General features: G+C 38.5%; 1 protein-coding gene across 6 annotated transcripts in view; it reads left to right on the top strand.

Annotated features, from left to right (window-relative positions):
* The first annotated feature begins 222 nt into the window (after positions 1–222).
* Positions 223–22,999, top strand: part of RAPH1 (Ras association (RalGDS/AF-6) and pleckstrin homology domains 1) — a 136,683-nt gene continuing 113,906 nt past the window's right edge. For 3 of the 6 annotated variants that reach the window (XR_007517934.1, XM_049887915.1, XM_049887916.1), the window contains exon 1: positions 225–456. The gene's annotated coding sequence lies outside the window, so the exon portion shown is untranslated. Of the gene's footprint in view, positions 457–22,999 lie in introns of all 6 variants that reach the window. The other 3 variants (XM_049887914.1, XM_049887912.1, XM_049887911.1) reach the window with 2 other exon arrangements.

The following is a 22,999-nucleotide window of genomic DNA, read 5'->3' as shown; positions in this document are numbered from 1 at the left end:
GGAAGGGCGGGCAAGGGGCGCGAGTCGGGGGGGGCGCAGGCTGCGGGAAGGCGCTCGGGAGGGGCGGGCGCGGCGGCCTGCGCCGGAAGTGAGTGGCTGAAGGCGGGCGGGGGAGCGGGCGGCCGGGCGCGAGTCGGTCCGCTCGTCGGCCGGCCGGCTCTCAGCCCCGCCCTCCGCGCCTCCGCCGGACGCGGCCGCACTGGGCACCGCCGCCGCTGGGCGCTGCGGCCGCCCCGCCCCGCTGGCGGCCTCGCGCTCCCGCCCCGCCGCCGCCGCCCCGTCAGTCAGTCAGTCAGTCAGTCACGGAGCGCGCGGCGCGGGAGCTGCCGACGCTCGCGGCGTCTCCCGGGAAGGAGCGCCGCGCCTGGGGAGGAGAAGCAGGAGCGCGAGCGGAGGCTGCCCAGCCCGGGGCCGCTACGGTAGTCGGGGCCGCCGGAGAGCCGAGCAGCTGCCGCGGTGAGTGCTCGCTCTCGCCCCTTGGGGCCGGGGGAAGGAGCCGGCCGGGCGCGGGGAGGTAAAGCGCTGCCGCCGCTCCCGCCTCCATTTTCCCGGCGTCCAGCTCCGCCATCCCGGCGCGGTGCGGGCGGCCGCAGCCTGGGGCGGGGTCGCTGCCCGGCACGGACCCGGCCCGCCGGACCGCGCCCGGCGAGGTGGCCGGGCGGTGGGTGGAAGCCGGTGGGGCCCGAGCGGCACCCGGCGCTCCTGGGGACCGCGCCGGAGGGAGACAATGAGACCTGGGGTCGCCTGGGGAGGGTGCGGTTAGGCTTCTCCGACCCGGCACCGGGGGCTGGTGGCCCGGGACCGCGGGTAGGAGAGGAACCTCCCTCGGCTAGCCTCCAAAACCAGCCGCAGAAAGCAGCGATTCGGTGTCTGAGGTGCCCCTGCCCCCCGTCCTTCAGAGATGAGTTCAGTGCAGAGATTTAGAAAGGCGGGGCTCCTCCCGTGTCTTTATAATTAAGCAGATTGTAAGTAAATTGCTCCGTTGCTTTTTAGTCTTATCTCATTTTTCTCTGTCTGTGTACATTCCCGCCGGAAATCCAAGCTGCAGTTCATGGGGAGAGGCAGTGAAATAATGTCAGAATGACATCGTTTTAAGATGGCTTGAAAGCAGATGTGGTTTTCTTATTCAGATGGCATTTTAGGGTGTCCCCACAGTGTGAGTTGGAAACTGCATAAGCCTTATTACTAATAAGCACGAAGACGTGACTTAGTATGAAATAAGAGCTTTTGGGAAGGGTGTTAAGTGTTACATCGAATATGCCTTGTGTGTGCATTTCTTATATTATGGAAAGAGCAGTTAGGGAAAGCTGGGGGAATTGAAAGGTTCTTAACTGAACCGCCCAGTAAGGGTTGATGTCTGCAGCATTTCTCACCATGTGGAGAGAGCTGCCGGTGGATGTAAAGTCTGCTAAAAAGGATCCGTAACGGTAACCGGCTAGAGGTGAGGCGTGCGTGATCGGATTATTAAAAAAGGTGGTACTGAGTCTGTGAGGCTATTTAATTCAACACATATTTATGGAATACCTGCTGTCTGTTAGGCAGGGTGTGTGAACAAGACCTGCAGCAAGGTGGTTTCCCTGGAGCTCTTTGGAGCCAGGGAAGCCAACGTTCCATAAGCCCTGGAATTGAGGAGCAGTTTGACATTGGATAAGCTATTGGGCTCGAAACAGTACGTCGTCTCATCAGTAAAATGGGAGTAACACCACCTACTTACCTCCCCGGATGTCTGTCAAACAGATTTTGTGAGATAATGTATGTAAAATGCCTAGCACCTTGCCTGGCACTGAGGTGTTTAACAAATGTTAATTCCTTTTCTTAACTCCCTTATGGCCCTCTGGGGATTTTCTTGAGGGAGGGTGGAGGGGGAGAAGTGAACGTAGCAAATTGTAATCTAATGCATTATATAATAAATGTTGATGTGGAGGTTCAGAATAGGGGGGTATAGAGGAGTGAGATTAATTTTAGATTGAGGGCGTTAAGGAAAAATTCATGGAAGCGGTGTTATTTAAGTGGAAGCTTTAAGCATGGGTAGGATTTCAGCAGATGGAGATGACAAGGGGGAGGACATTCCAAGCAGAGGTGGTGCTATTCTTTGATAACTGGATTGAGGAGGGAGACCATCAGGGGAAGGGCAAAATAGAGACCTCAGAAGCCTTTTAGCTCTCTCTTGTTGAGTTGACCTTCAAAGACTGTCTCTGATTTTGGTTTTTGTGTTGTGAATTTCCCAGAAAACCAGATCTAGCCCTATTCAGGTAAGTACAAAAAATGCCTACAAAGCTTAAGACATGATTTTTTGGATTAGACATTTTGTGTTATTTGGACTGTTGCTCTCCTGTTTGAATTTAATAAAGAATAATTTGTAGATGTTGCCTTGTGATGAATATTAGCTCTGTTTGGTAGAAGCAGCAGCTAATTTTTCAGACTCAAAGGTCTCACTAAGGTTATATAGTAAGGAATGGAGGAGTAGGCATCAATTAGGTGTGCCTCAAACTCTTGTTTTTATAGATATTTTAACTTTTTTTCTGAAGAGCTGTTTTTAACCATTGCCCTTTTGAGAATTATGATGACTTTTCATTTAGTTTCACTACCTTTTGGTTTTTACCCCATTTGTTTTCTGACTGCGTAATTATTTATTAGATAACGTTGTATATGGCCATTATACTGTCCACAGTTTTTGGACACGTGATAGAATCTCATGGTTTTGCCTTGGTTTGAATGTAGTTGAATGTTAACATTAGTAATGTTAATTTGAAACTCTTATTTTTAAGAAAATTAATATTAGTAAAACAAGATATGTGACAAGTCACTTATCTTGGTATCTCAGTTTCTTCACCTGTAAAATCAGTGGTTTGGGTTTGATCACTGGTTTTCAAGCTGTTTTAAACTCTAGAATTTTGAGGAGGTGCTTCAGAGGTTCTGCAGATGTTTGATTTAAATCTCATGTAAAATGTATCTGAAACCAATAAAAATAAAAAGTCATTACCATACGACGTGCAGTGTTCTGAACTCTTTACATGTATTGACTCACATCATAAAAAAAAACATCATAGCCCTGTGAAATTGTTTTTCCTATTATCTGAGGAAATAAACACAGCCAGCAAATTACTTGCCCAAAGGTTATAAAACTATAAAGTGGCAGAGTTGGATTTGAAACCAGGCAGACTAATTCTTCAGCTCGTACTTCTAGCCAATTTCCTATAATGCCACCATAATAAAATAAACAACACATAGGCACTTACTGTATATCAGATTTTAGCACCGTGAAGATCATAGTGCTGCGAGGCTAATTTATTTTGGGGGACAGGCAGTCCTCAAAGTAAAGCTTCTCTTACCATCTCTGTGCTTATTTGTGAATTTTAAATAGATTATTTATAAGGAAAGTTGTAATTTGCAGTAGATTTTTAAAAATTCAGTCTCGTGCATAGCTGTTCATATAAAATTGTCTGAGCAATAATACTACTATGGCATATACACTGTGCTCAGCTGAATGACAGGCAAGACAGGCACCTTTCCTTGGGGCATACTCATCCCATGTGAAGTCATTTATCTAGTAACAAATGAACATGTAACTGAAGTTCTAATATTATAGATGTTTTTATAGCTCTTTGCAAGATTTGGGTTTTCCTTGTCTGTCCATGGAAACTCTATGGGGCAGTTCTACTCTGCCCTATAGGGTTGCTATGAGTCAGAATCGACTGGACGGCAGCGGGTTTGGTTTTCTTTTGGCCTTGTGAGCAGTTGTTATGTATTGTTACAGAGTCAACTTTGAAAGAAAAAAATTATCCTGTTTTTTTAAACTTTTGGATCAGTTTATCCTGAGACTACAAAGTGAACCCTTAAAAGCCGCTGCCCCCCAATTACAAACAAAAAACCACAAAAGAAAACTGCCACCTCCTCGCACCTCCTTAATTGGGTGAAATCAAAACAAAATTGTACAGAAATAAATAAGTTGCTGAGGTGGTCATAAGACTGTAACTAACATCCCTAACCCTCAATTTCAGTCTTTTTATTTGGTTTTGTCATAAATTGATGTGCTATATTTGAAAAGATAAAAAAGTATTAGCAACACTTTTGCCAGTTTAACATATTGGGGATGTCATGTAAGATTTCATCTAGAAAAGTTTTTTTGCTAAATATTAGAAAACTTCCAGGTTGTATGATCTCTAAAGCTTCATTTCATACTCTTACAACTGCTATTTTAAGGTAAAATATTTACTATAATTTGAGGCAGTTGTTTTGCAATAAATCACTCACGATTTCTAAATCCACTTTTTAAAAAGAGTATTTTTTTGCTGTTAGTAAAATACATATTGTTTCTCGGCTGACACAGAGCTGGGCATAATGGGAAAATCAAAAAGTTAAAAAATATAGTTTACATTCTAGTTGGAGAGGGAAGATTGGTTTATCTTCAGGGAAGAAGTGGGGTATGAGAGTCTTGAAAATGAGTAGGGATTTGAAGAAGTGAAAAGGGGAAATGAGGACATTGCAAGAGATCCTATGAAGATTAAGGGCACAGGTAGGAAAGTAGTCCAGTTTCGGGGAACAGAGGTTTCAAATCTGGGCAGAGTGGGAAATAAGCCTAGAATGGTACATTGGTATCCCATTGTAATGAATCTGGAATGCAAAACTAAGGAATCCAGATAATTCTGTAGCCGTTGACTGGCCCAGAAAGTTCTGATATGGTTAATATGGTCTGGGTGGTGCACACTTAACTGTCTTAATGTGCTTGGCTGTTACCTCAAGTATTGGAGGTTCAAGTTTACCCAGAGGCTCCTCTGAAGAAAGGCCTGGTGATCCACTTCAGAAAAATCAGCCATTGAAAACCCTGTGGAACGCAGTTCTGTCCTGACACATGGAGTCACCATTGTGGCAACTGGTTCTTAATACTGTCTGAGAAAATTCTTTTAAATTTGCCAGCTAGGAGATCATCTAAGAGAGTTCAGGTGAGATTGTAGAAGTCGTGGTAAAGAGATTAAATGGTGAGGGAGGTTTTTTTTTTCTCCCCCCCCCCCCCCCCACCACAAGTTTAATAGTGAAAGGAGAGGGAAGAGAAATATAAACAGCTGGAGGGGGCAGCAGTATCAAGTGAGAGGTATTCTTCCCTTCAAAACAGAGGACCAGTTCAAGTGCAGGACATAAGGAATCAGTAGAGAATATAATTGAGGTAGCAGCATTCAAAAAGAAGCAGAAGGAACTGGGATTTGAAGAATGGGTGAAGAGATTATGTTTGGAAAAGAAGTGACAAGACATCCCTTTGATGAGAAGAAAATCAAGATTAGTAGGTTCATAAATGATGTCTTATCAGTGTGTTAAGACTGTTGAAATTTAAGCATTCTGGTCAAGAATGGAGAAAATTAGAACTAGCTATATGAAATAGGCTCAGATACTGTAGAATTGTAGTAAATCAATTTTGTAATAGTGCTTAAACTTGGAGGCTTTTTTGGAAATCTCCTTTAGAAGGATTTTACTGAGTTTGTTATATAAAGTGTTAGCTAAGTCAGTACAGCAAAACAACTAATAATGTAATTTGAAAAAGTATATAATATTCTTTATGTACCCCAAATTGTACATGCCTCAGTGTCTTTGCTTACGGTCCCCCAGCCTGGTTGGTTCTCCCTAACTTTCTTAGTCCAAATCTGACTGTTTATCCTTTACACCTGCCTTCTTTGCCATGCACCTCCTTTGTGAACCCATTGGCCACCAAGCAGAATTACTTACTTTCTTCATTTCCATAGATCCTACTTGATTTGCTCTATGTTGTAAATAATTATGTGGTGTTGTATGTCCCCTGAGCTCTGGAGATTTGAACCTGATTTTGTTTATCTAAAATGCCTCTTAGTCCCATAAATATAATAGAAATTCAATAAAAAATATTTGAAAGAAAGCGATTATTTGACGAATTAGTTACTTTTGGTATTACATCTCCTGGAAGGATTCACAAAAGTCCAATAACGTTTATTCTATTTGTAAAGAATAAGCCTTCCTTGGCTTATTCAGTTTACTTTGTATTGTAACAAATGATATTAGAGACTCTGTAAAGGAATCAGTGATTCCTCCTTAAGTGTGAATAGGTACTTTACAAATTTTAGTAATGGTTCAAAAGCCTTTTTGTCTGCCCTAAAATTATAATTAATACATATGTACTAAAGCAGGAGCAATGAATATGCGGCATGTTGGAAAAATCTCAGTTTTAGCACTTGGTGATACAGAAATTTCAGTCTGGATCTTAAATCGTTTCATTTTGGTGCTTGGTTTTAATAGTTGTCTTAGCTGAAAGGATACCTTAGAGAGGGCCATAAAATCAGAATAAGTGCATCTTTGGCTATAGTTTCTGAGTCATGAGACTCAGTTACGCAAATTTGGTAGTAAAGTTTGCTCTTCTGTGTTTCAGTCAGCTATTCTTGCAAACCAGTGTGAAAATGTTGTATTTAATGTACTTTCAGTAAATGGCTTCAAAATCCAGTGAAACTCTATGTTTGGAGGACATTAGTGTTAGAGAATAGTTTCTCAGTTTTTCAAGTGTGCAGATATGAGCCTTTTAAGATAGTACATGTTGTGTTTTTGTGGAATACAGTTATTTTCTTGCTAGGTTTTAAAATGTCTCATTTACCTTAAAGGTGCAGATAGATTGATGATGTTTTTGTTTTTTAAAAACAACTGTTCGGGAGCCTACTGCTAATAGCCATTTGTCATCAGAGAAGGTCAGCGAATTAAAACTCTTATCTTTTTGTAAAAGAAAAATGCAGAATTTATCTTTAAATTGCTTTTTTATAAGTACTTTACCCTGCGACCACTAATAAACCTCCATTTGGTACAAAATACTTACGGTCACTCTCCAACCACATCAGTGATACCCTTTAACACTTGGCGCACTTCTTGCTTCAACTTTTGCTGCAGTAGCTGCTTTTGAAATGAAAACTTGCACTCTCCCCTGTAAACTTCCTTTTGTTGAGGTGAAAGCAGGTGCTTCATGAGAGATTATACTAATACAGTTCTTGATAAAACATTGTTTCCATTAAGGAAATGATTTACTGTTGAGGATTTGTCTTCTCTGAAACACCTGTCTCTTGTAGCGGTTATAAAAAGATAGTTTCTTTATTTCATTATTGCAAAAGAAGCTAGCAAATACTATCACCCTTCCCTCAGAATCCTTAGAACTACTTAGTACCAGAATGCTTAGATAACTTTATATGATGTATGACTGTTTGATAGGTGGCAGTAATGAAGTCATTCTCTGTATTAAAGATACATATATAGTATATTGTATTGCATTGCATTTTATTTTTTAAAACAAATGTATTAACATGAAGCATAAATATAAGTAGATGTTCTAATATGTTCTTATACCCCAGTAGGATAACACTTATACCTTCTGGGGTACTTTCGCTTCCATTTTGGAACCCATGATACAATCTTATTGAATCACTATTGTTAATGATGAACGTTTCACATTGAATTCCATTTCAAAGCATGTAGTATTCTTATGGGAACTTATCTTAAAAATAAAGCACTTGGCACATTCTGTGAGGCCAGCATTAACCTAATACAAAAGCCAGATAAAGACATCATGATAAAGGAAAATTACAGACTCATATCCCTTATGACTATAGATATAAAACTTCTCAACAAAATACTAGCAAACTGAATCCAACAGCATATTAAAGGGATTATGCACCGTAACCAAGTGAGATTTATCCCAAGAATGCAAGGGTGGTTCAACATAAGAAAATCAATGTAATACGCAACATAAATAGAACGAAGGTTAAAAAAAAAAAAAAGTCATCTCAATTGATGCTCAAAGCCATTAGACAAAATCTTACACCCTTTCTTAATAAAAACAATTGGAAAACTAGAAATAGAAGGGAACTTCCTTAACATAATAACGGATATTTATGAAAAACTCATAGCTAACATCATATTCAGTGGTAAAAGACTGAAAGCTTTCTTCCTAAGATCAGGAACAAGATAAGGATGCCCACTTTCACCAGTGTTACTCAACATTTTACTGGAAGAAGTTAGGCGAGAAATAGAAATAAAAGGCGTCCAAATCAGAAAGGAGGAAGTAAAACTTCACATCTGACATTATTCTATGTATAGAAAATCTCAAAGAATCCACAAGAAAGTTACAAGAGTTAATTAATTAATTTCACAAAATTTCAAGTTACACAAAATCAACACACAGAAATCAGTTGTTTCTATATACCAGGAATGAACAATCTCAAAGGGAATTAAGGAAACAATTCAATTTACAGTAGCATTTAAAAGAATAAAATACCTAGGAATAGATTTAACCAAGGAGGTGAAAGACTTGTACATTGAAAACTATAAAACATGGCTGAAAGAAATTAAAGAAGACCTAAATAAATGAAAAGACATCCTGTGTTAATGGAAAGATATCCCGTGTTAATGGATTAGAAGATTTAATATTATTAAGATGTCAGGACTACCGAAAGTGATCTGTAGATTTGATGCAATCCCTATCAAAATTCCAACAGCCTTTTTGATGAAATGGAAAAGTCAACCCTGAAATTCATATGAATTTGCAAAAAAAAAAAAACTAAACCTGTTGCCATCAAGCCTGTTCCAAATCATAGCAGCCCTCTAGGACAGAGTGGAACTGTCCCATAGGGTTTCCAAGAAGCTGCTGATGGATTCAAATTGCTGACCTTTTGCATAGCACCTGAATTCTTAACCACTGTGCCACCAGGGCTCCATGGATTTGCAGAGAGCCCCAAATAGCCAAAACAATCTTGAAAAAGAACAAAGTAGGAGAACTCATACTCACCAACTTTAAAACTTACTATAAAGCTACAGTAATCAAAATAGTGTGGTATTGGTTGAAGAATAGACATACAGACCAGTGAATTAGAATTGAGAGTTAAGAATAAATGCATACATCTATAACCAAATCAATTTCAGACAAGGATGCCAAAAGCATTCAGTGGGGGAAGAATAGTCTCTTCAAGAAATGGTGTTGGGGCAACTGGATAGCAATGTGCAGAAGATTGACGTTGGACCCCTGCTCAAACCATATATAAAAATGAACTCAAAATGGATCAGTGACATAAATGTGAGATAAAACTCTTGGAAGACAAAAATAGAAGTGAATCTTCATGACCTTGGATTTAGCAGTGGATTCTGAGATAGGATACAAAAAGCACAAGCAACAAAGGAAAAAGTAGATAAATTGGACTTTATCAGAATAAACTTGTGCATCAAAGGACATTATCAAGAAAGTGAAAAGAGGGTCTATAGATGAGAGGGAATATTTGCAAAGCGTATATCTGATAACAGTTTATTATCCAGAATAAGAAAGAACTCCCACACCCAAACAGCAAAAAGACAATACAATTTAAACATGGGCAAAGAATTTGAATACATATTTCTCCAAAGAAATTATACAAATGGCCAATAAGCACATGAAAAAATGTTCAACATCATTAGTTATTATAAACCCGGAACTCGCTGCCATTGAGTCAATTCCAACTCATAGAGACCCTATTAAAAACAAAACAAAACCTGTTCCCATCAAGTTGATTCTGACTCATAGTAACCCTATAGGGCGCCATAGGATTTCTGAGACTGTAATTTTTAAGGAAGCAAACGGTAACATCTTTCTCCCATGGAGTGGCTAATGAGTTCGAACTGCCAACCTGTCTTCAGCAGCTTAGCGTTTAACCACTGTGCCACCTAATCTCTTTCATTACTCATTAGGAAAATGCAAATCTAAACTCAAATGAGATACTACTTCACACCCGCCGGAAAATAAAAATTGTTGGCAAGGATGTAGAGAAATTGGAACCCTCATCCATTTCTGGTGGAAATGTGAAATGGTGCAGCTGCTGTGGTGACCAATTGGGCGGTTCCTCAAAAAGTTAAACATAGGATTATCTTATGACCCAGCAATTCCACTCCTAGGTATATACTCAAAAGAAGTGAAATCAGGGACTTAAACAGATACTTTATACCGGTGTTCATAGCAACATTATTCGCAGTAGCCAAAAGTGGAGACAACCCTAGTGTCTATCAGTGATGAATGGATTAAAAAAGTAAAATGGTATGTACATACAGTGAATTATTTTTTACACATAAAAAGGAATGAAGTCTTTATAGATGAATGAAATTTGAAAACATTATGCTAAGTGAAATAAGCCAGACACAAAAACAAATACTGTATGATTCCACTTAAGTGAAATATCTAGAATAGGCAAATTTATGGAGACAGAAGGTAGATAGAGGTTATCAGGGAGGGGCTGGGAGGAGAGAAGAATGGGGAATTATTGCTTCATGAGATGGATATAAAGTTCCTGTTTGGCGTGATGAAGAAGTTTTGGAAATAGGTAATGGCGATGGTTGCACAACATTGTGAATGTAATCTGTGTCACTGAATTGTTCACTTAATAATGGTTAAAATGGCAAATCTGATGTTATGTATATTTTACTGCCATAAAATTAAAAAATCAAGCACTTGGGACAAGACACTCTGGTTCTTGTACAAATTGGAGAGTAATGTTTGTGGAAGGAAAGTAGAACGCATTTGTATCAAGCCATTTAACCCCAGAAAAATAGATATATTTCAACAAAGTGAGAGCTTTATAAAATTTAGTCTTCATTATAACAAATTATAAGCTTATTTTCAGAAACCTAAATTTGGGTTTTATTTTATGCTTTCAGGAATTATCCGAGGTGAATTTAAAATACCCGTTAGACAATTTAGTAATTCAGTAATTAAAAAAAAAAATGTAGATAGACAACTATTTTTCCAGCTTTTCTTGTTAACTGTCTCATGTCTATATTGAGCATTTTTCAACACCCCTGGCAAGAAAGTTTGAATCCACCAACCACTCCTTGGAAACCCCATGAGGCAGTTCTGGTCTGTTCTGTAGGGTCGCTATGAGTCGGAATCAACTCAACGGCAACGGGTTAGCAAGATTTGTAAAATTTTTCATTACCTACGCTTTATTGACATCCCCTGCCGTGTTCCCTATACCCTGCCAGTCCCAGAAGCAACTACAGCCATCGTTGCTTCACCACGTGTTAAGTTTTGCCAGTTCTGCAACTTCATACTAATTGAGTTATACATACACACTTTTTTGTCCATGGCTTCTTTCAATGAGGTTGATCCATGTTACTGCATATGTTAGTAGTTTGTTACTTTTTATTACTGAGTAGTATTCAAATGTGTGAATATACTATAGATTCTTTATCCAGTTTCCTGTTTATGAACACCTAGACTGTTTCCCAGTTTGGGACTATTATGAAGAAAACTGCTGTGAAAAATTTTGTACCAGCCTTTTTGTGGACAGATGATTTTGTCATCTGTGGGTTTGCTAGGTCATAGGAGTAGATGTTCCCATTTTTAAAAACTTTCTGTTGAAGAATATGTATTCAGAAAAGTGCACATATCGTAAGTATGCATGTTTATAACCTGAATACTCCTGTATAACTAGTACTCAGATAAAAAAATAGAAAATTACCATCCTGCTGCAGTCTCCCCACACCTACTTCTGTACACCTTGTCCCCTCATGGGTAAACACTACCTTGACTTCTAATTCTAACTCTGCCAAAAGTTTTTTGGTTTGTTTCTTTTTCAAAGATTGCTTTTTACTAATTTATTAAAGTATAATTTCCATATAGCAAATTGAACATATTTAAAGTATAAAATTTGATGAGTTTTGATGTACTTGTAGACCCATGAACCCGTCACTGTAATCAAGATAGCAAACATTTCCATCATGCCCCAAAGTTTCATCATACCCTTTGCAATTCGTTCCACCCTCCACCCCTTCACCAGGCAACCCATCAGTATAGATTCTTTTGTATTTTCTAGGATTTGTGTAAATGGAATCATACGGTGTATTCTCTCTCCCTCTCTGGTCTGGCTTATTTTCATGCAGAAAAAGGAATTTTAGATTCATCTGTGTTGTAGTTTGGATTAATTCTTGTTTTATTCTATTATGTGGATATACATTTTGTTTATCTATTAGTCTTTTGAAAGATATTTGGGTTGTTTTCATTTTTGGTTTTTACAAATAAAGCTGTTATGTGTGTATAAGCCCCTTTGTGGACATGTGTTTTCATTTCTTTTGGATAAATGTCTATGAGTGGACATATTGGATTATACAATAGGTATATTTTTAACTTTTTACAAAACTGGCATATTTTTCCAAAGTAGTTGTATCATTTTATATAATCAACAGCAGTATTTGACAGTCCCTGTGTTCTCGTGCCTCAGGAGAATTTCCCCCAGCTCTTCTGCTCGTCCTCTAGCCACAGATGGACCCTGCGTCGTGATTATTGAAGGCCCAGAGTGCCTGTATGGTGTCTCTTAATTTTTCTGCTGTGTGTTTTAAGGCACAGGGGAGCAAGCAGTTGACCTTTTAAAAATATCACTCCTATCTACTGATATTTTTCGAGATCTTAGTTTATTAACCAATGTAACAATGTCACCTGCATGTTTATAATTATAGTGACAGTACTTTCTTCCCTATTTGGAAAGTACTTGGTCTTGCCAATCCTTGAGCCTTTGATAGGGTCCTGAGACTTGAATCAACTTGCTTCTAAGTTTTGCACACTATTGACTGAAGTTTCAGCTTTCTCTGGTGGGCTAACTCACTTGCTATTCTTTTCCAGCTTCCCATATTTGGTCCAGCTTCCCATATTTGGTCAGCATTGTGACTTCCTCTTTTCTGTAGTACTTGTAAAGATATCTTTTTAAAATCCCTTAGTTTATTAACATCATTATGGTGTGATTTCAATAGTAAGTATATGTTTTCAATCTGCTCTGTTGAATGAATGGGTAGTTATGTAATTTTTAAGGACTATATTTTTGTACCTTTGTAAAAATTGTCTGTTTGCTATCACAGTTTTTGACCTATTGCTAGCAAAGACCAAGCCATAGCTTGCAAAGAGAATTGAGCTTATTGGCACAATGTCCCAAAAACACGTTTCAGTTCCTTAGCCCAGGGCTTCATCCCTTAATGATCTTTTTCCCTCTATATACTGAATTCATTTAGCACTTAGGTATTCTTTCTGTATCCTCACATTTGCTTTCTTATTTAATAATACTAATCCTACACACAACCCAGTGCGGCACAATGGTTAAGCACTTGGCTGCTAACTGAAAGGTTGGCAGTTCAAATTTACCTAGAGACTCTGTGGGCGAAAAGACCTGGCTATCTGCTCCTGTAAAGATTACAGCCTAGAAAAACGAATGGGGGAACAGTTCACATTGGGATCGCTATGAGTCAGAATCGACTCAGTGACAACCTGACAAAAACAACAATCTTGCATAGCACCAGGCGCACAACTAGTGTTCAAGGAATACGTAATAATTGAAAGTAAGATGGGGAATAAAGGAAGTAAAGGGAGCGAGTGAAATTAAGGAAAAGAATGGAGTCAAATGGTGTTGATTGGGTGGGGTTATCCATCTCACTGATTTTCCTTTCAGAAAAGATACCTGATTTCCTAATGAAAATTACTTGCAGTTAACATTATATTTGTTTGGGTCTTTTGACACAGGAAAAATACGTTGCTCATAAAAACAAATGCAGAAACAAAATTACTCTGATAATATTTGGGATCAAATACCTGATTACAGTTTCTAGTGTTATCTGAATGAATCTGGATATAACTTTTGAGTTTATAGAAAATTTACTCTATTTTTATAAAGTTAATTTGCATTGTGAAAATTCAGTGAAGCTGGCTCTTCTTTCTTCCCAATTGTTAGTAAACTCTCTTGGCGCCTGGCTGAAAAATAGTTGTTTAATTGAAATATAAGGAACAGTATATATACATATAACTAAAACTTGGGATATAACGTTTATATAACACCAGTTCTTTAACAAATGTATGATAGTTTAATGACAGTCTTGGTATTTTTTATTAACCTGTTACTTGCTTGAATGATTTTTCTCTGGTGGTTTTTATTTCATGTTGTCCTTTATTTATGAAAATAGAAAAATTTAGTCAAAATCAGAACTCATCTTTTGTGAATGTTAATTACGTTTCAAAAATTCCAAATATTTTATCCATTTATGTGGATACTTATAAAATCTAGTTATTATTGAAAATCTTAGGGTTTTTTTTTTTTTCTCTTTTTCTTTCATTAAAGACTTTCTTTGAGTTTTTTGTTTAGAAATTTTGGAGTCACAGGAAGTTGCAAAAATAGTACCTGGAGATTGGTGTACCCGTTACCCAGTTTCTCCCATTGGGTACATCTTACATAAACCAAATAAAAACCTGTTTTCATGGAGTCGATTCCAACTCATAGAGACCCTATATAGGACAGAGTAGAATTGCCCCATAGTGTTTCTAAGGAGCAACTGGTGGATTTGAATTGCTAACCGTTTGGTTAGCAGCCGGAGCCGGTAGCTCTTAACCACTGTGCTACCAGGGCTCCACATCTTACACAACTATAGTATAATACCAATACCAGGAAATTAACATTGGTACAATGTGCATATAGAGTTCTGTGCCATTTTATCACGTGTAAATTTGGGTAACCACTGTCACAATCAAGATACAGAAATACCACCTCAAGATCTCCCTGTGGTACCCCCTTTTCAGTCTCTCCCACTTTGTGTGAAGCAGCAAAACAGAGCTGGCTGGCTGGCTGGCTCAATGGACGGATGGATGGACAAATGGACAGACATAAAAATACAGATTCTTGGTATTACCATTCTGGTGTTTTATGCATATTTTAATAGAGTGTTTTCATCATAGAGATATAGTAGTCATTGGGAGTTACAGGAACTTCAGGGTTATTTCTCTTTAATTTTACGTATTCTATTATGTTCTGGGTTATTATCTAACCTTAGGCTGTCATTTTATTTTGTAATGAATAAATCATATTGTTTTATGAGGAAATGCTTTGGAATTATATAAACACTGCATGCTATCTTGTTTGTATCATTTCTTACAGCCACATTGTCATTTACACATGCTAATTTAATGATACATTAGATTTAGTATGGAGATTTTCCATATGATACCATTATCTAACACATCTGTAAAGGGACCATCAGTACCTATGTGACAGTGCTGGAGATAGATTAAAAACAAAAAACCAAACCCAGTGCCGTCGAGTCGATTCCGACTCATAGCGAGCCTATAGGACGGAGTAGAACTGCCCCATGGAATTTCCAAGGAGCGCCTGGCGAATTCAAACTGCCGACGCTTTGGTTAGCAGCCGTACCACTTAACCACTATGCCACCAGGGTTTCCTAGAGATAGATAGAGGGGACTAAAACATACCTTTAGAAACATAACAGCAGAAGTTACAGCTGTATAGTTATTAACGCAATTCTTTTGACTTGTGTGGTGGTAGATATTAATTTTTAAAGAGACTTATCTTTATCAACATAGCCTGATATTTTTAGAATCAGAAGTACAAAGAATAGATCCTTAATGGTTTATTTGGGCCATAATTTTTTTACTAAAGAATTTTCATTTTTGCATTTTGTAGCTTGTTTATTCCCCCTTTCACTTTTAAGATTATTACAAATATGCAAAAATAGAAATGTATAAGGAAGAAAATAAAATGTAATTCTACCACCGAGGAATGATTACAGGTAAATTTTTGGCATATATTCTCATGTATATGTGTATTTATATTTATATAGCCCATTATTATATGTGCAATTTAGTTCTTTTATTTTAACTTACATCATTAGCATTTTCCCATGACATTAAATGATTTATGGACAATTCACAACACCTGCATTATATAATCCAGGATGCGCCTCTCCCCCCCCACTCTACTCCCCAGTTTTTTTCCCCCAGTGCTTAGTTTTGATGAGCATACTTGTACACAACTATCTTTTAAAAATAAATTTCCATTTTTAATTTTGAAACATTTTAAACTAAGATATAAAACATGGGGGGGGAGGAGTTGCCATTGAGTCACTTCTGACTCATGGTTGACCCCATGTGTCTCAGAGTATAACAGTGCTCCACAGGGTTTCCAGTGGCCAGTTTTTTGGAAATAGATCACTGGGCCTTTCTTCCAAGGTGCCTCTGGGTGGACTTGAACCTTTGGATTAGAAGCTGAGCGCATTAACTGTTAACACCACATAACCGAAACCCTAAACCCACTGCCGTCGAGTTGATTCTGACTCATAGCAACCCTATAGGACAGAGTAGAACTGCCCCATAGATTTTCCAAAGAGTGCCTGGTGGATTCGAACTGCCGACCTCTTGGTTAGTAGCAGTAGCACTTAACCACTATGCCGCACCACGTATAATATCCAGATTTTCTAGATGTGTAACAGATGACTCTCCAGCGTGATAAGGAGTAAATGTTCCCACCGGCAATGTTCCAGTTGTTCCACATCCTTCCCAATCTCTGGTTTTATCAGATTTACTAATTTTTGCCAACTTGATGGATATAAAAATGAATTTTTTTCTTTAGTACGTTTCAAGTATAGTCCTTAGGGTAAGGAGTGTGAGGTGTGGAGCGAAACTTTATTCATGGAAATTGTATTCATGCAAATATCCATTAAGAAATGTTTTCCAATCACAGATTAAAGTTTTGTTTTTAAGAATTTTGAGTAAAATTATTGTTGTTTATGCTTAGTCACAGTTGGATACAAGTGTTTTCTCCAAAGAAGTGTTAGCTGTCCTGGCTGTAAGACTGTTTGATACTGGAGAATTGCCCAAAATATATTAACTCCTATGTTGTGACATCTTTGTAGATAAATTAGATGATTGTTTGGCTAACAGAACCGCTTTACTTCCTGTGAGCCTTTTTGAGAACATACTTAATTTTTGATAACCATGTATAAAAAAAAACCAAACCCGTTGCCATCGAGTCAGTTCCGACTTATATAAACCATGTATAGTTAAGTAAAAATATAATATCTAGGCTTTTTTTTTTTTCTAATTTCAACAGCTGTTTGATGACTGCTTATGTTGTTTAAGAGTGGAAATTATTTACTCTGAGAAGTGAATGTATCATTGTTATATAATTTGTTTTCTTAAAAAAAAAATCCTCTCCCCTTACTTACCCTCCCTCACTCTATGTGTGTGTATTATGAAAAACATTTCAGATTTAAAATATGTAACATGTAAATGCATTAGTTTTAAATGCAAAGAGTATAGAAGTTCTGTTCTTATCATAGAGTTTTAGAAAATATTTTGACTGCATGAGACCAGGGACTATGTCTACTCTTAAAATCTGTATTCCCTGTGCTTGTTATTAGCACAGTGCCCGATTCATAGTGGTTTTTCAATAAGTATTTGTTGAGTGAAAATATTGTATCTTAATAAAAAATGGTAACACTTAAGCGAAAAATAAGCTATATTTTTTCCAGTACAAATACATACAGAGCTAATCCTGCCTGAATGTAGGATTCTGTGCCATAACAGTATTTAAGCTTTGGTCTTTCTGGCCTTCTGAGAGAGAAGCAAGTGTGCTACAATCCTACAGTAGTATTTTTTTCTTGTAGAGAATGTGTCAGTTCGCACTTGTCGAAATTTGTCCTATCTTCTAAAATAGAGTAATAAAGAATGGTAAAAACAACAAAACAAACAAACAAAAAGCCCAACCCTGAGTCTGTTTTTAACTAAAAAAAAAGGAAAGCTAATTTCATAACCCTTGTGACTTAGGTGCATGTAGCCTGTGGACGTCAAGTTCCACTTCATTGACTTCTGATTTTACTTTCTATGGTCTCATCTCTGTCTGTTCCTGTGTGTCTTTGCCTCTAGACCTTGTGGGCACAAACCTCTTTCCTTCCTTTCCTGAGCCAAGAGTCTCAAATTTAGTGACATTATTAATGACTTGGGGGATTTTACAAAGGAGAAATTACATGCTGTATATATAGCCTTTTATTTAAGGAGCCTGGTGGCACAGTGGTTAAACTCTCAACTGCTAACCAAAAGGTTGGCAATTGGAATTCACCAGCTGCTTCACAGGAGCAAGATGCAGCAATATGCTTCTGGAAAGATTACAGCCTTGGAAAACCTATGGGGCAGTTCTGTGCTCTGTCCTGTAGTTCACTGTGAATTGGAATCGACTCAGCCTTTTACAAGCTTCTGTACCTTATCTTTGGCTGTTTTCCCTAGCCAGTGCTTTGGACATGCTATCCTTTTTGTCCTATAGAGTTTTCTCAGAAATTTATTCAAGTCCCCACTCTGAATATTTTTCACAAGGAGCAGCACTATGTTGCATTCTCTGTTGCTGTGTATTGAATCACCCAAAACTTAGTGGCTGAAAATAGCATCAGTCATTTAATACCGTCTCTAATGGCTCTGGCCACCACATGTCTGCCAGTTTGTCCTGCTGTGGTGGCTTGCGTGTTGCTGTGATACTGGAAGTTTTGCTACCGGTATTTCAAATACCAGCAGGGTCACTCTTGGTGGACAGGTTTCAGCTGAACTTCCAGACTAAGACAGACTAGGAAGAAGGACCTGGCGGTCTACTTCTGAAAAGAATTAGCCAGTGAAAACCTTACGAATAGCAGCTGAGCATTGTCTGATAGAGTGCCAGAAGATGAGCCCGTCAGATTGGAAGGCACTCTAAATACTACTGGGGAAGAGCTACCTCCTCAAAGTAGAGTTGACTCTAATGATGTGGATGGAGTCAGGCTTTGGGGACATTCATTTGCTAATGTGTAATGACTCAAAATGAAAAGAAACAGTTGCAATCATCCTTTATTAATCGGAATGCAAAATATACAAAGTATGGATCTAGGAAAATTAGAAGTCATCAAAAATGAAAAGGAATGCATAAACATATCCTAGGCATTAGTAAGCTGAAATGGACTGGTATTGCCCATTTTGAATCAGACAGTCACATGGTCTACTGTGCCAGGAATGACAAATTGAAATGTCATCACATTCATCGTCAAAAAGAACATTGTAAGATCTATCCTAAGTACAGCACTGTCAGTGATAGGACAATATCCATATGCCTACAAGGAAGACCAGTTAATATGACTATTATTCAGATTTACGCACCAACCACAGAGGCCAGAGTTGAAGAAACTGAGTATGGATTACACCTCAACATAAAGAAAACAAAAATCCTCACAACTGGACCAATAAGCAACATCATGATAAACAGAGAAAAGATTGAAATTGTTAGGGATTTCGTTTTACTTCGATCCACAAGATGTGTCCATGGAAGCAGCAGTCAAGAACTCAGTGCATTGGGCAAACCTACTGTGAAAGATTTTTAAGTGTCAGAAAGCAAAGATTTCCTTTAAGGGGGTGCCTGACCCAAGCCATGGTGTTTTCATTCGCCTCATGTGCAGGCAAAAGCTTCACAATGAATGAGGAAGACCGAAGACTTGATGCTTTTGAATTATGGTGTTGGCAAAAATATTGAATATAACGTGGACTGCCGGGAGAACGAACAAATCTGTCTTGGAAGAAGTACATCCAGAATGTTCCTTACAAGCAAGGATGGTGAGACGTTGTCTCACGTACTTTGGACATGTTATCAGGAGGATCCTGTTCCTGGAGAAGGACATCATACTTGGTAGAGAGTCATAAAAAAGGAGAAAGACTTTCAACAAGATGGATTGATGTAGTGGCTGCAACAGCGGGCTCAAGCATAATGATTTTGAGGGTGGTGCACGATTGGGCAGTGTTTTGTTCTGTTGTATGTAGGGTAACTATGAGTAGGAACCAACTTGAAGGCACCTAACAACAACTTACAACAATGGTTCTTGAGAGTTGATCTGGCTTAGATGGTTCTTACTGAGACTGTCTCTTGTGGTTGTAGTCACAGGTGACCAGTAAATCATACTTATTTCAGTTTGTGTCTGGTTAATGTTGGGAATAATGATCCATCCCTGGTTAAATTTCTGAACTCCTGCTAGAATGAAATAGTAAGACATGCACTGAAGGAGAGAGAATTACTACTAGTAGAGCGATTTCTCCCCAACCTTGAGTTTTTATCCAGAATTCTTGTTAATTCTAAATATCTTCTTGGCAGCTGAGTGGATTTTGATTTTTGGTATGTAGGAATTGGGAGTAGCTCCGTTGAGGGATGCTTAGAGAATTGATGGGACATACTGATGGGGAGGGAGGATCCACAGAGATAGAGATGTAAAGCAAGTTACAGAGCAAGAGTAGAGGATTTTGGGATGAACCCTTGGGAAGGAGATTAGGGGAGATGAAGGAAATTGAGAAGAAAGACACTGATAAATGTATTCATGAACTTGTTGATGCTTTAAATTTGAAGATTCTTTGCTTAAAACTGGTTTGAGTTTTGCATTTCTGTCATTTAAAGGAACTCTTACTAATACTTGTTAATTTTTGTAAGTGGGTCATATTATTGCACAGCTATTGAATTAACCACATCTCTAGAAATCGATAGAAAGCCTTATATACATAAAAGTATTCCGCTGAAGCTAAAATACATTGTAGAATTTTCCTGATTTTTCTAAGCCTTTTCTCTGTTGATAATGAAATTGATTTTAAATATGTTGGGTTTCTTTAAATTAGTATTTATTGAGAATCAGATAAATTGGCCTTAAAAAAAAAAAAAAAAGAAACGCATCTTTATTTTGGTAGTCTTTTGCTTTGAGTCATCTTAAATTAGAAATGTATGGCAGAAAAAAAAGTTGAAATTCAGATCAAGAAAGAATATGGCCTATGCTAGTTGCTCTGGGGTGAAAATGCAAACCATATGGTCTCTCCCTTTCCAGAAGCTTGCAATGTAGTTGGGTGTGGAGGGTAATAAGTCAAGAGCACAAATAACCACCATATGACATAAGGCTGATTGGCTACAAATGCCATAAAGAGTACAAAGTTCGTGGGCCTCTCAGAGGAAGCGGTATCTAACTCTTCTTTTGCTTAACTGACACAGCACTTAAAACTTCTTAGCTTTTTGTTGTTGTTGTTGCTGTTGTTTGTTGTAACCCTTTAAAAAATGTATAATTCAGTGGTTTTAGTATATTCACAAGGTTATGCTACCACCACCACTACTTAATTCCAGAATAAACTTTTTTTTTTTTTAATTTGTGTTGAGCCAAAGTGTGCCACCCAGTTCTTCAGCTCCACTATTCTCTTTTGGCTGGCATCTGGCTACTGCTGGTATTTATGTTCACCACCTGACTCCTGCAGATATTTAAATTTGCAGCCCAAGCTTGAGGAGGTTGTTTTTTCCAACTTCATTCAAACTCGCTGCCATCGAGTCATTTTCTACTCATAGTGACCCTATAGGACAGAGTAGAACTCTCTTAATAGGGTTTCCAAGGCTATAAATCTTTTTTTTTAATAATTTTATTGTGTTTTAGGTCAGAGTTTACAGTGCAAGTTCATTTCTCATTCAAAAATTTATACACTGTTTTGTGACATTGATTGCAATCCCAGCAATGTGACAGCACTGTCCCCCTTCCCACCCCAGGTTCCGTGTGTCCATTCATCCAGTTCTCATGTCCCTTCCTGCCTTCTCATCTTGCTTTTAGGCAGGAGTTGCCCATTTGGTCTCGTATATTTGATTGAACTAAGAAGCACATTCCTCACATGTGGTGGTGTTTGTTTTATAGGCTTGTCTAATATTTGGCTGAAAATGGGCTTCGGGAGTGGCATTTGTTCTGAGTTAGCAGGGTGTGCAGGGGCCGTAATCTTGGGGGTGCCTTTAGCCTCTGTCAGACTAGTAAATCTGGTCTTTTTTTGTAAATTTGAATTTTGTTTTGCATTTTTCTCCTGCTCTGTCTGGGACTCTGTTGTGATCCCTGTCTGAGTGGTTGGTAGTGGTAGCTGAGCACCATCTAGCTCCTCTGGGCTGAGGCTGGTAGAGGCTGTGGTTCATGTGGCCCTTTACTCCTTGGGGCTAATATTTTCCTTGTCTTTGGTTTTCTTCCTTCTCCTTTGCCCTGGACTGGATGAGACCAATAGATGTGTCTTGGATGGCTTCTCGCAGGCTTTTAAGACCCCAGACGCCACTCACCAAAGTAGGATGTAGAACATTTTCCTTATGAACTATTTTATGCCATTTGATCTAGATGTCCTCCGAGACTATGGTCCCCAGCCCTCAGTCCCAGTAACTCGCTTCCTGGAGGTGTTTGGATGTGCCTAGGAAGCTTCACTTGTGCTGATTTCCCCTATATTGTGTGTTGTCTTTCCCTTCACTAAAGTTGACACTTACCTACTGTCGTAGTTAGTGATTTCCTCTCTTCGTCTCACCTCTCTCTCATAACCATCAAAGACTGTTTTCTGCGTGTAAATCTTTTCTTGAGTTCTTGTAATAGTGGTCTCATACAGTATTTGTCATTTTGTGATTGACTTATTTTGCTCAGCATAATACCCTCCAGATTCATCCATGTTACAAGATGTTTCACAAATTCATGATTTTTATCATTGCATAGTATTCCAGTGTGTGTATATACCATAGTTTGTCCATTCATCTGTTGATAGGCACGTGCGTTGTTTCCATCTTTTTGCTATTGTGAATAGTGCTGCAGTGAACATGGGTGTGCATATGTCTGTTCGTGTGACAGCTCTTATTTCTCTAGGATATGTTCATAGGAGTGAGATTGCTGGATTGTATGATATTTCTATTTCTAGTTTTTTAAGGAGGCGCCATATCGTTTTACATAGTGGTTGTACCATTTTACATTCCCACCAGGAGTGCATAAGATAGTTCCAGTCTCCCAGCAACCTCTCTGACATTTGTCATTTTCTGGGGTTTTTTTTTGGTTAGTGCCAGTATTGTCAGTGTGAGATGGTATCTCATTGTAGTTTTAATTTGCATTTCTGTAATGGCTAATGATTGCAGGCATTTCATCATATGTCTGCTACCTGCCTGAATGTGTTCTTTGGTGAAGTGTTTTCTGTTGCCCATTTTTTAAATTGGATTATTTGTCTTTTTGTTGTTGAGGTGTTGAAGTATTTTTGTAGATTTTAGAGATTACACCCTTGTTGGATATGTCGTAGCCAAATTTTTTTTCCCAGTCTGTAGGTTTTCTTTGTACTCTTTTGATGAGTTTGTTTAATTTTTAGGCACTCCCAGTTATCAAGTTTATCTTCTGGTGTTTGTGCATTGTT

The sequence above is a fragment of the Elephas maximus genome, chromosome 6 (assembly GCF_024166365.1).
Source record: "Elephas maximus indicus isolate mEleMax1 chromosome 6, mEleMax1 primary haplotype, whole genome shotgun sequence".
NCBI lineage: Eukaryota > Metazoa > Chordata > Mammalia > Proboscidea > Elephantidae > Elephas > Elephas maximus.
Note: the sequence above shows the minus strand (reverse complement) of the source record. Positions and strands in the feature narration are given on the sequence as shown.